This window comes from Schistocerca gregaria, chromosome 2 (assembly GCF_023897955.1).
Source record: "Schistocerca gregaria isolate iqSchGreg1 chromosome 2, iqSchGreg1.2, whole genome shotgun sequence".
In the NCBI taxonomy this organism is placed as follows: Eukaryota; Metazoa; Arthropoda; class Insecta; order Orthoptera; family Acrididae; genus Schistocerca; species Schistocerca gregaria.
Window position 1 is genome coordinate 38,146,198 of NC_064921.1, and position 12,174 is coordinate 38,158,371.

Consider the following 12,174-nt stretch of genomic DNA (forward strand, 5'->3'; position numbering starts at 1 on the left):
TACCACCCTTCACCGAAGATAGTTTTGATTTTTCTATAATTTGAGTCAGTCCTTAAGACAATCATTTCTTTTTCGATTTCTTCACATTTTTATGCAGCCATTTTGTCTTAGCTTACTTGCACTTCCTATTAATTTATTTCCTAAGTGACTTGTAGTTCTGTATTCCTGAATTTCGCTAAACATTTCTGTACTTTCTTCTTTGTTCTATCGACTGAAGTATTTCTTCCGTTATCCACGATTTCTTCGCAGTTACCATCTTTGTACCTACGTTTTTCTTTCCACCTTTTGTGATTGCCCTTTCCAGAGATGTGCATTCCTCTTCAACTGAACTGACTGATGAGCTATTCCTTATTGATGCATCTATAGCTTTAGAGATCCTCAAGCGTATCTCGTCATTCCTCAGCAGTTCTGTATCCCACTTCTTTGCGTATTAATTCTTCCTGACTAATCTCTTAAACTTCAGGCTACTCGTCATATCACTACTACATTGTAATCTGAGCCTATATCTGCACCTGGCTACGTCTTGCAACCAGTATCTGATTTCGGAATCTCTGTCTGACGACGATGCAATGTAACTGAAATCTTCCCGTACCACCCGGCCTTTTCCAAGTATGTCTTCTCCTCTTGTGGTTCTTGAACAGAGTATTCGCTATTACTAGCTGAAATTTATTGCAGAAGTCGGTTAGTCTTTCACCTCTCTCACTGCTTGTCGCAAGCCCGTGTTCTCCTGTAACCGTGTCTTCTGGCCCTTACGCTGGAACTGCATTCCAGCCCTCACGGCTATTAAATTTTCGCGTCCCTTTAGCCTTTCAGTATTCTCATATACTTTCTCTATCTCTTCATCCTCCGCGTGCGATAGAGGCAAGTATAGTTGGACTACCATTGTCGATGTTGGCTTGGTGTCGATTCTCATAAGAAGAACCTATCACTCTTCACAGCAACACATTCTCTGCCCTACTTTCCTATTCGTAACGAGTCTTACTGCCTAGAAATGAAAGCCGGCCGCTGTGGCCGAGCACTTCTGGGCGCTTCAGTCCGGAACCGCGCTGCTGCGACGGTCGCAGGTTGGAATCCTGCCTCCGGCACGGGTGTGTGTGATGTCCTTAGGTTAGTTAGGTTTAAATAGTTCGAAATCTAGGGGACTGATGACCTCAGATGTTAAGTCCCATAGTGCTCAGAGCCATTTTAGAAAAGGAAATTTGTTCTCGCCGGGCTCTGGTGTGTCGTTCTGCTTCCAAAGAAGGGCGGTGCAGCAGATGGTCGACGGGACGGTACGCAGAAGGCAGCCGGTGAGCCTACGGACACTTACAAAGGAAGGCATAACGATGGGAAATGAAGGCAGCCTGCAAGGAAGAAGTACGTCCGTAGTGCAGGACTGCACGGCAGCGAACCGCCGACCGTCGCTGTAGAGTGGACCGCGGCGCTATCTGCGAGGGATGGGCCGGGGCCAGGGGACTGACCGAGGTCGAAGACAGGTACAAAGAAGAAGTAGCTACTCTCCACCGAGTCCCAGAGACCACGCATCGCCCGTACCAAAACTCTCACAAAAACTCCGTCAACAACCACCGATATCGGGTCGGTGGAGCTGCAGAAATACTGGGTGTAATCGTCACTGAGGGGGTGGAGAGATTAGTAAAAGTGGAAGACACCACTAAACCCGCCGAAACGCCAGCCGATAAATTAAAAAGGAGAGAGAGAGAGAGAGAGGGAAGTGAAGCTCGCTTTGTGCCATGGTAGCGGCCAGCTGTATTTAGGGAATGGAGTGTGGGCTGTTGTGAGGAGACTTCCGCGGCCTGCCGTTGTGTCGCGGCGCGCGCAGAATAACCACAGCTCCGAAGTGCACAGTCCTGGAGCTGCGGGCAGAAAGCGACAGCCAATCGGCGGCGAGCGATTACAACTTCGTGGATTCCAACAGACCTGACGCAGCTAACAGCTCTTAGCGCTGAAGAGCTCAGCTGCTAAATGAATTACCTGTTACAGCTGCACAGTCAAAGGTACGCAACCGTTTAACATCTACCCACGGCTCGCTACGTCGGACGCCGAGTGTCTGCGGGGTTTGTTGTGTCTCAGATACAAATTACCAAATGGAAAGTCGGAATTAATTACGACTTAGAAAATGTATTCTGCAAACGAGGTGAAATCCAACTGGGCGTAATCGCCCTCTCCCGAGCCTGCGGCCAAAGTTGACCTCCCGGAGACACGACCGCAGTAACAACGTGGCCACAGAGAAGAGGCCCACCAGACGGCTCCCCACTGGCTCCGCCGACTCCGCACTCTGACCACTTTGAAGTATGCCGCGCGGCTCACACCGCCCTACGAACGCACACCACAACAGAGTTAACAGGTTGCAGCTTGACTACTGAATCAGCTACTCTAAACGCACCGGTCCGAATAAATGGAAATCGCAGGGCGATAACTTCGGGCTGTAAGGGAGGTGATCGAGTGTAGTCCAGTGCATTTCCTGTAGCTCGGAGTCAGAGCCGCAGTGTGAGGTCGCACATTGTCGTGGAGGATGATGACCTGTCGAATCGATTGGTCTCGTCTTTTGCGGCAATAAGCAACTCTCCGCCCTCTAGGATGGCGACGATTTGAAGAATACGACAGTGTGGAAGACTTCGTGCGCAACTGGCTGGTGACACGGCCCACTTTTTTGTATGACGAGGTCATCAAAAAGCTCCCAACAAATGCATTTCCAAAGCGGGAGACTATGTGGAAATATGAATTATAATTTTGTCGAGTTTTTCAATAAATGAATTTAAATAAAAAAATCCCGTTTACATTTGATCCGAGTGTGGACGAAGACACTGCTGAAGAGAGCGACGTCCCCTGACTTGACCACACGCGAGGCCCTTCCTCTGCACCCTCTGTGACGATGCCTTAACGCGGGAAAATGTCTGTACGCGCGAGCGGCTGCCGTCGCTCGCCTCTTCAGAGCCACGTGGCCCTCCTCTGTACGCGCCGACGCCGCCTCCTGACGCGAGTCCCGCACCAGTTAGCAGTGTCGGCACAACTGTCGCCTATGGCACCTATTCGTAGACAAAAGGCAGTTCCTCGTGGCTGTCCCGTGCCGCGCATTGCACGTCTGACGCAAATCCTGCACTCGAAGGATGGCACGATTTTAGGTTCCGCGAAGCGCACGCATACAGGGCAAGCTGCCATACCTGTCCAGACGGCTACACAGAAAAGCCGCCACTGAATCTGCGCCTCCGGGTTCCACAGCCATGCGACCCTCCTTTTTCTTTCTTTCTTTTTTAGATAATTATCATTCGCGCAAGACAAATACCATTCGGTCAGTCACTGACGTGTAATACGCCAACAGCAGAGTTCCACACCAGGTATTAGTCCAGTGTCTGTGCACGTGTCTCCAGCCACATACTTAGCGGAATACGCTATTGGGACGTATTTTCTTTCAGCAGCTTTCACAGCTGAGCGTATCTCTGATACTGTTAGGAAAACGCTGTAGGCTTTTCCTTAACATTGCTGGAGCGGTATCCCTGTAACTAAGTGGTTTCTGGAAAATCATCCGAGCACAGCCTAAATACTTGTTCCAGTGTAGATCTATTTCTCAACAACGAACAAGTGTGGGCTAAACTAAATATGTCCTCGACGCATACAAACTGTAGGCATCGGTGAGTGGAAGTTTTCTGGAATGTTTTCTGGCTAGAAGTAGTATATGAAACACCTTCAGCGAACTTTAATGACAATCGCTGGAAGAAAGCCGATGTTGTGCCTACACTGTGTAACATTCCTTCTTCGCCCGTCGGGTATCTACAAGAGGGGGCACAAGAGAAAGAACCATTTCTTTCTCCGTTCCGTACTCGAGAGAGCCAGGGCAGGTGATGCGCAAAGCTGGTACAGAGCACTCTCCGTGACGCACTGTACGGCGCCTTCTAAACACGCACTACTCTTATACGGGGATACCGTTCACAGTTTTTCGTAATTTCGACTTGCCTCGAATACACTCGCCAATGTGTGCGTCATGTGAGTATAGGGGTAAAACATGCACAGGGACCAGCAACGAGTATCACACTTATCAAACCCTCCTAAAGAGGCACATTTTAAGAACGAATTATGGGTGGGCGGCTCATAACAGTACAAAGCAATGACGACACTAATGACACCATCGAGTGCCGTCTACGTAAGAAACATACATCACAATCCAGGAGGAGGGGGGACGCCGAAAGAGCGACGAACTTCTGGAAGAAAGTGAGCAGTTAGTACCGTTGAACAGAGCATGCGGCACAGACCGAAGTAGAGCATCGTGCACCTACGAAAAAGGAGGAAATGTGTTTTTGGCGACAATCCAGAACTACGTGATTTAACAGAGAAACAGGATCAGAGACGGATGTAGGAGCGAACAGCATTTCGTATGTAGAATGCGCCAGCACACATCCTGAGGACTTACAGTGTGGTGCTTAACACAGAAGTAAACAAAGATACGTCAATGCAGGAAGTGAATCTGCAACAAAAACAATACGAGACTCAGAGCCCGCTCGTACAGGCAACAAACACTTTCTACGAAGAAATAAACAATAAAACAAGGAACAGAACATATTTATGAAAGCATACTGAACGTTATGCATCTCACTAGACTGGAAGACATCTAGTAAGGTATAAACGTCCAGAATGGAGTACACTAGTTTTCCTCTACCACATTAGATAGAATTCATATCAGAGTGAACAATCTGCCAGAAGAAATGAATCATTCTCCTTAAACACTGTACAAGGACTTTGTGATGAGGCACGGTTGTATAGCATGCTATTACAGGCGAGTAGGGCAAGACTGTCGAATGGAGTTAAAGACAGGACAGCTTAATGCCATGACAAGTGTTAGCGTATTGCACGAGGCTAGAAGAGTGGCAGCAGAGCTGGCAGGAAAGATCCCCAGTATGCCAATAACTGCACAGGTAGTCACAAAAGGGCAACATCCTAATAATACTCAAGAAGGCCAAAACAGTGACAAAAATATCACAACACGTAATCTGTACGGAAATGTTCAGCGGAAGGAAGAGTTGTATCCACGTATTCAGTTTAGTGATTGACGAATATCAGCCAAGACTAGGGCGAACTAAGCGTCTTGTGTGCTTCATCGAGGCAAACCGAAGTCAGTGTTGTGGCACAGCCGCCTGAGTGGCGACCGTGTTAGGCGGCCAGGAGAAGCCATTATGGAACACAACCTAAAGCTGCTGAAAGCACCTCACAATCCCCCAACCTACCAACGTGGGATAGGGGAAACGTCAAAACTTGACATGACTTCAGCAAATACAGCAGCGTCGCGCCGTGTGAAAGCCTGGGGATTTGCGAGTGGAATGGCACTATACCATCACTGGAAGGGAAATCAGAAGCGACACAGGAAACGTGCGCACGAGGCCCAAATATAAGAGGACGCTAACTGGGTAGAACTAAGATGAGTGCTTCAGGCACTGGATGATAATGTACATGTTAAACCGACAGTGGCTGTACACAGAGCAATGGAGGCATCGGTACCTGCCAGCAGAGCTAATTCTGAAGGAGTACCTCGCATCTGGACACAAGAGCCAAACAAGAAGAGCCACGGAACAGCATGTCCCAAGAAGAAGGAAGGGTCCAAAGGTATTTTAAGGAAGTGTTGTGGAAAACGAAACAGGAACGATGGAAGCAATTCGTGGAGGCCGATCCCCGGGATGAGCCATATAAGATAGTCTGATAGAAAATACGATCACCAACAGTCTTATCCACTCTCAGAAAGAATGATGCGACGTTAGCAGAAAGCTGGGAACAGTCAGCTGTAATGCTTGTGGAAACACTTCCTGTCGATGGAGAAGAAGGCGAGACGGATGATCAACGTAGGTTATGCGAAGAATATGGCAACAATAAACTTGTGTAGTCCTTCGCACAAGAAGAAATTATGCACATAATTTTAAGACTGAAAAAGAAAAAATCTCCAGGACCGTACGTGACCCCGCCGAAGTAATACAAGCCTAATATGACAAATTAGACAGTTACTTTTGCGATCTGTATCTCATGCGGGAAGGGTCCCTGCACCGTGCAAAAACGCTGAGGAGGTAATAATTAGGAAGATAAAGATAAAGGTCCAATGATACCCAAATTCTACAGACCAATTTGTCTTTTGAACGTTCTCGTCAAGATATTTGAAAAACTATTATTCAAAAGAGTACAAGATTACAGACTGTATGGGTTTAGAAGAGGCAAATTAACCGAGGACGAAATTAATAAGGCGATTTCGCTAGCGACAGATAACCTATGGTGGCTGTCTTTTCTTCGGTCGCTTTAGGGATTTGCAGTGTACAGAAGCGTTGTGTAATTGCCTGAGAGATTACTGTCATGGGCGGCAGTCTTCTTTAACATGCCCAGGAAAGAAAATGACGAAGACAATAACAAAAGGCTGTTCGCAAATATCGGTGCGTGGTCCGGAGTTTTAGAATGTAGCACTGGAGTCCATACTACAGAATTTACGTGACAGCGGTAACTTAAGCGGACTGGTGGCATTTGCAGATGACGTGCGGTTCGTTGTACGTGGTGACTCGAGAAGAATTATAGAAAACAAACGCAATTCTCACTAGCACCTCACGAAAGAATGTACTGAATAAGAAGCCCTAAAACAAAATTAAATTATGTAACGATTACGAGAAACGAGTAACGAGATATCTAGGGGTATTTGTGAACGAACGTTGTAACTTTGCACATCATGGAGCAGGTAGCGTGATGAATAAAGATAACCATTGCAGATAGGACATTTCGGCTTCCGTTGAAGTCAATCAGGTTATATCAGCGGTCTATATTAGCGTAAGACGTGGAGTACGGTGCGAGCGTCTGGGCTCATAGACTGCAGCTAGTGCAGCCAGCCTCAACAGGCAGAAGACTTCAACAAGGCGTGCTACAAATATTGTCGGCCACCTACCGCACACGCCGGTCGGTCCTTTGTTTATGATTCTAGGGATATGCCCACGAGGCTTGGAATTAGGAGAAGAGGAGCCTTTTACTGGTTAAAGAAACGCAATCAAAGGGAGCCAAAAGGGTGCTCGGAACTCAGGCAAAAAAAGATCTCATGCTACAACTGTGGCAAAATGAATGGGACACTTCGGGCACCGCCGGCCAGAGTGGCCGAGCGGTTCTAGGCGCTACAGTCTGGAACCACGCGACCGCTACGGGCGCAGGTTCGAATCCTGCCTCGGACATGGATGTGTGTGATGTCCTTACGTTAGGTTTAAGTAGTTCTAAGTCTAGGGCACTGATGACCTCAGATGTCGTCCCGTAGTGCTTAGAGCCAGTCGAGCAGTATCCAGGAAGGCCAAGGAAGACTTTAGGAAGCACTCAGCCGTAAGTCATCAAGCTTCCGTCCGGGCTCTGCAGATGGAGAGAAGATAATTGAGGTCGGCGACCACCGAATCAAATATTGTCGCTGGTGCAAGTCATGATGGAAAAGTGGTCGTTAAGGAGTAACAGTGATCCGTGGAGTTACTCGCTACAGTCAAAAAGCTACTGACGCCCGGGGAATCCAGCAAGCTACGGCTGTCGACCGGGATAGTAAGAGGGTCGATCTAGTAGCGGAAATAGCCGTCTACAACTTAAAGGAGAAACAGAGAACGAATTCTATAGTGTTTGCAGTAGATCAGTGGCTAGGTAATTGGTTAAGGGTTTTCGTGCAGTTTTGTAGCAGTAAAAGTAGTTGTAGTATCTTTTATCTCTTTTCCTTCTTTTAAATTACTAGAAATAAATAATTAATACGTAATTTATAGCTATCCAAGTAAATGTGATTTATAGGGCCTATTTTACCATTTCGGATAATAGGCTGTAATTACGAAGAATAAATAAATAAATAAATAAATGCGCCGCATAGAGTCTGTACAGGGTTTCCAGTAAACGGATGTCACGATACTTCGAGCAGGGTGTTATCCGTGTGTTGTCCCACCTTCCCCTTCAAAGATCCCAATAAATATGGTCGACGGTAGCTTTCAGTGGCCACGTGTGTGGCAGCCTGCGTCGGTTAAAGCAGAAAAACCTGGACGTGTGTCGTATTGACTACCGACACCGTTGTGCAACAGACGTCAATGACACGAACACGTAAACATGTCCGCCGAAGGCGTGGTCCTACTGTCGATGCGTCGTGTGTCCGTTTATTACGGCATAACGTCGACACTCGTCGGAACGGCACAGTCAGTCAGTCAGTCAGGTACCCGCATTATTACTCCGTCCACACATTCCGGACTCGAACAGGACGCCGAAGCCAGCGAATGAAACCGGAACGAAAAGCGACACGTGTAATGGCCTCGTAGATATAAACACGGACGAGAAGGGGACGTGGCTCATTGTGTTATCTGGCAGGTGGAGGAACGCCCGACTGGCGTGGGTGGCGGCGCCGGCGTGCTCCTGCCTCGCACGCACGCACGGCGTGCCACGCCCTGCCCGAAACACGGCGTCCCTGCCGAGCGCCGGTCACGCGACCCCGCGCGCACGCACCCACACACACACACACACACACACACACACACACACACACACACACCGGCGCAACCCTGTAAATGTCAAAAAAATGCCGATGAGCCGAAGGCACAGTCCTGAAACATTCGGAAACTCTTGTCGACTCAGCAATGACGCTCTGACTCAGTCACACGGATAATGTACCTCGGCATAACGTTCCGGAAATATGTGAAATCGAAGAATCGCGTAAGGTCAATTGTTGCGAACGTGGAGGGCCGAATACAGTAGTCGGTAGAGTTTAGCGAAATCTACACTGTCCGATAAAAACTACGAGACAAGTCTGCGTAATGCGGAATTGAGGAGTAGATGCTACGAGTGGCGGAGGAGACCAAATACCATGTCGTCGGCAGAGGCTGGACCGGCTGGCAGACTCGAACAATCCCAGCGCGGACTGAGAAACAAATCCACAGCCACACACGGACCTTCCTACAATCGTTCGAGTCCTGGTGATGTGATTGTGAACTGCAAATGAGAAGGAATGATGACAGCTAAACCGAAATCAGGGAGATATGAGGTATTGACGGACGAAGAGTAGTTGTTAAACAGCCGTACTGCTACCGGCAGTCCAGCTAGCACAAGGCATGTGCGTACGGAATTACAAAGAATGGGGCAGCTGCTGCAGCAGTTCTGCGTGTAGTCGAGGCTGGAGGTGGCCGCTGGACAGACGCTGTAGTCCGTGCCAGGCCGACGGGAGGGACTCGGTCTGTGGCAGATGCCTGGACACGTTGCCGGCCGACCGTCACGTGTGGTGTGGGGCTGGCCGGCGCCTGTCGCGCGTTAAATGCTGCACGGTTTGCAGCACTGCGTGCCGCGTACAGTCGCGGTGACGACAGCCACGACAACACTCCGTGTCACATAGGAGCACCTGGAAAGCGACGGCTTGTGGAGAATAACTTCCGTGAAATAGAATGCGTTGCCGAGAGTCCTCACCTGAACCCAGTGGGATATCTTTGAAAATAGTTCGCATGTCGACCCCAGCGTAAAACATCACCACATTCCCCGGTTTCGGTCTCGACAATCAATAGGTTCAAATGCTCTGAGCACTATGGGACTTAACTTCTGAGGTCATCAGTCCCCTAGAACTTACATCTACTTAAACCTAACTAACCTAAGGACAGCACACACATCCGTGCCCGAGGCAGGATTCGAATCTGCGACCGTAGCGGTCGCGCGGTTCCAGACTGTAGCGCCTAGAACCGCTCGGCCACTCCGGCCGGCTTTACCTCTAACAGAAGTTTATAGAACACTCTCGCATTATGTTTACTCTGTTACCATAAAATCTGCGAAACGCTTAACGCTGATGGACAAGTAAAACCAGGAAAGACTGAGGAATGTCTTAAATGTCTCGGATGTAAAGAGCAACAATGTACGACAGAAGGCCAGCTGTTTGCGGTGAAAATGGGTACGGCCTAAATTTCGCATCTTTATTTTGAGCTGCACAGCGGACACTTAGTTACAGCATTCCTTTCAGGCAAGAAGATGGGCACATGGAACGAGGCTGACGAAGAGCAGATGACGAAACGCGAAGACCAGCGCGGTGAGGTCCAAAGATCGAGTCAGTGGCGCAAGTATAGGAGGGAAAGAGAGAGAGAGAGAGAGAGAGAACACGGTAGCCGCGTGGGACGGCGTCGCGCCACTCACTCCTCCAGAGCACTAGCTGGCTGCCAGTGGCAGTCTGCAGGGGAAACACGTCACAAGTGACACACGTAACTCTTCCCACTGCTTCAGGATCGAGCGACAGGCCTAAGCACCTCGCAGAAATAACGCATTCTACATACCTCAAGAAGCTCCGTGAAAACGCAGACGGACGTTTTCCGTCTCGACAGCAACGAGCTTAAAGGTGCACCGGAACAGCGTCCAACTTGCACTAAACCATTTCGTGGCTTTCTCACGTGACGATCTGAAAGCTACGGATAAAGGCAGCCACATAGATGCTGTATTTCTCGATATCTTAAAAACACTGCTATACGCCTGCATCTACGAAGACACCCCGCAACGCACAGTACCCGCGGCCGCAGGGCGCCCTGTAACACTACAAGTCATTTTCTTTCCTGTTCCACTCGCAAACAGAGCGAGCGAAAGACGACTCTCTATACGCCACGGTATCTGCCTTACTTTCTCGTATCTTATTTTCGTGGTCCTTACGCGCAATGTATGTTGACCGCAGTAGAATCGTTCGACAGTCGTCTTGAAATGCCGGTTCTCTAAATTTCCTCAATAGTTTTTCTCGAAAAGATCGGCACCTTCCCTCCAGGGTTTCCCATTCGAGTTCCCGAAGTATCTCCGTAACGCTTACGTGTTGTTCGGACCTACCTCTAACAAATCTAGCAGCCCGCCTCTGGATTGCTTCGATGTCCTCCAATCCGACCGCGTACGGTTCCCAAACACTAAAGCAGTACCCGAGACTAGGTCGCACCAACGCCCTATTTGCACTCTCCGTTACAGGTGAACCACTCCGTCGTAAAATTCTTCCAATAAAGCCAACTCGACTATTCGCCCTGCCTACCACAGCTCCGACATGCTCATTCCATGTCATATCGCTTTGCAACGTTACGTCCTGATATTTAAGCGACTCGACTGTCTCAAGCAGGACTTTAGTAATACTGTACCCGAACATTAGGGGTTCGATCTTCCTACTGATCCACATTAAGTTTAGGGTTAGCCACCTGAGGGATTGCCTTGGGAGGGCCGTGGCTCGCGGGCCTAGGTCGGGGCAATGACGGACACTCGGTTGGCGACAGCGACTGAGCCGAGGCAGCCCACTCGGCAATCAGCCGGCGCGGGCGGGGAGCGGAACTCCACATAGGCTCTGTTTAAGGGACGTGTCCGTCTCGGATCCTGAGGAGAGCGCGGGAGTTTGCCCTGGAGTGCATGTTAACGGCGGGCTCCCGGACTAACTTTAAATGGTCAGCCATTTTGTGGTGGATCTTTGGGATGGCATTGTTCCGTGTAGCCACCTCCATGTTCGCTACTCATTCGTTGAATCACTTGGACGTGGGTCGGGGATACTCGGTACTGTAAGTCCTTGTAACTGCTCTGTGCCCCAGTTCGGCTGCATTACAAGTGTGGCCGAAATTCTGCGATTCCTTTTTTATTGTTATTGTTGTGGTCTTCAGTCCTGTGACTAGTTTGATGCAGCTCTCCATGCTACTCTATCCTGTGCAAGCTTCTTCACCTCCCAATACTTACTGCAACCTACATCCTTCTGAATCTGCTTGGTGTATTCATCTCTTGGTCTCCCTCTACGATTTTTACCCTTCACGCTGCCCTCCAATGATAAATTTGTGATCCCTTGATGCCTCAAAACATGTCCTACCAACCGATCCCTTCTTCTAGTCAAGTTGTGCCAAAAACTGTTTTCCCCAATTCTATTCAATACCTCTTCATTAGTTATGTGATACACCCATCTAACCTTCAGCATTCTTCTCTAGCACCACATTTCGAAAGCTTCTATTCTCTTCTTGTGAAAACTATTTATCGTCCACGTTTCACTTCCATACATGGATGCCTGCACTCCATACACATACATTTAGAAACAACTTCCTGACACTTAAATCTATACTCGATGTTAACAAATTTCTTTTCTTCAGAACGCTTTCCATGCCATTGCCAGTCTATATTTTATATCCTCTCTACTTCGACCATCATCAGTTATTTTACTCCCTAAATAGAAAAACTCCTTTACTACTTTAA

General features: G+C 48.7%; 1 protein-coding gene across 9 annotated transcripts in view; it reads right to left on the reverse strand.

Annotated features, from left to right (window-relative positions):
* Window positions 1-12,174, reverse strand: part of LOC126336277 (caskin-2) — a 942,083-nt gene that overhangs the window by 108,441 nt on the left and 821,468 nt on the right. The gene's annotated exons all lie outside the window — the stretch shown is intronic.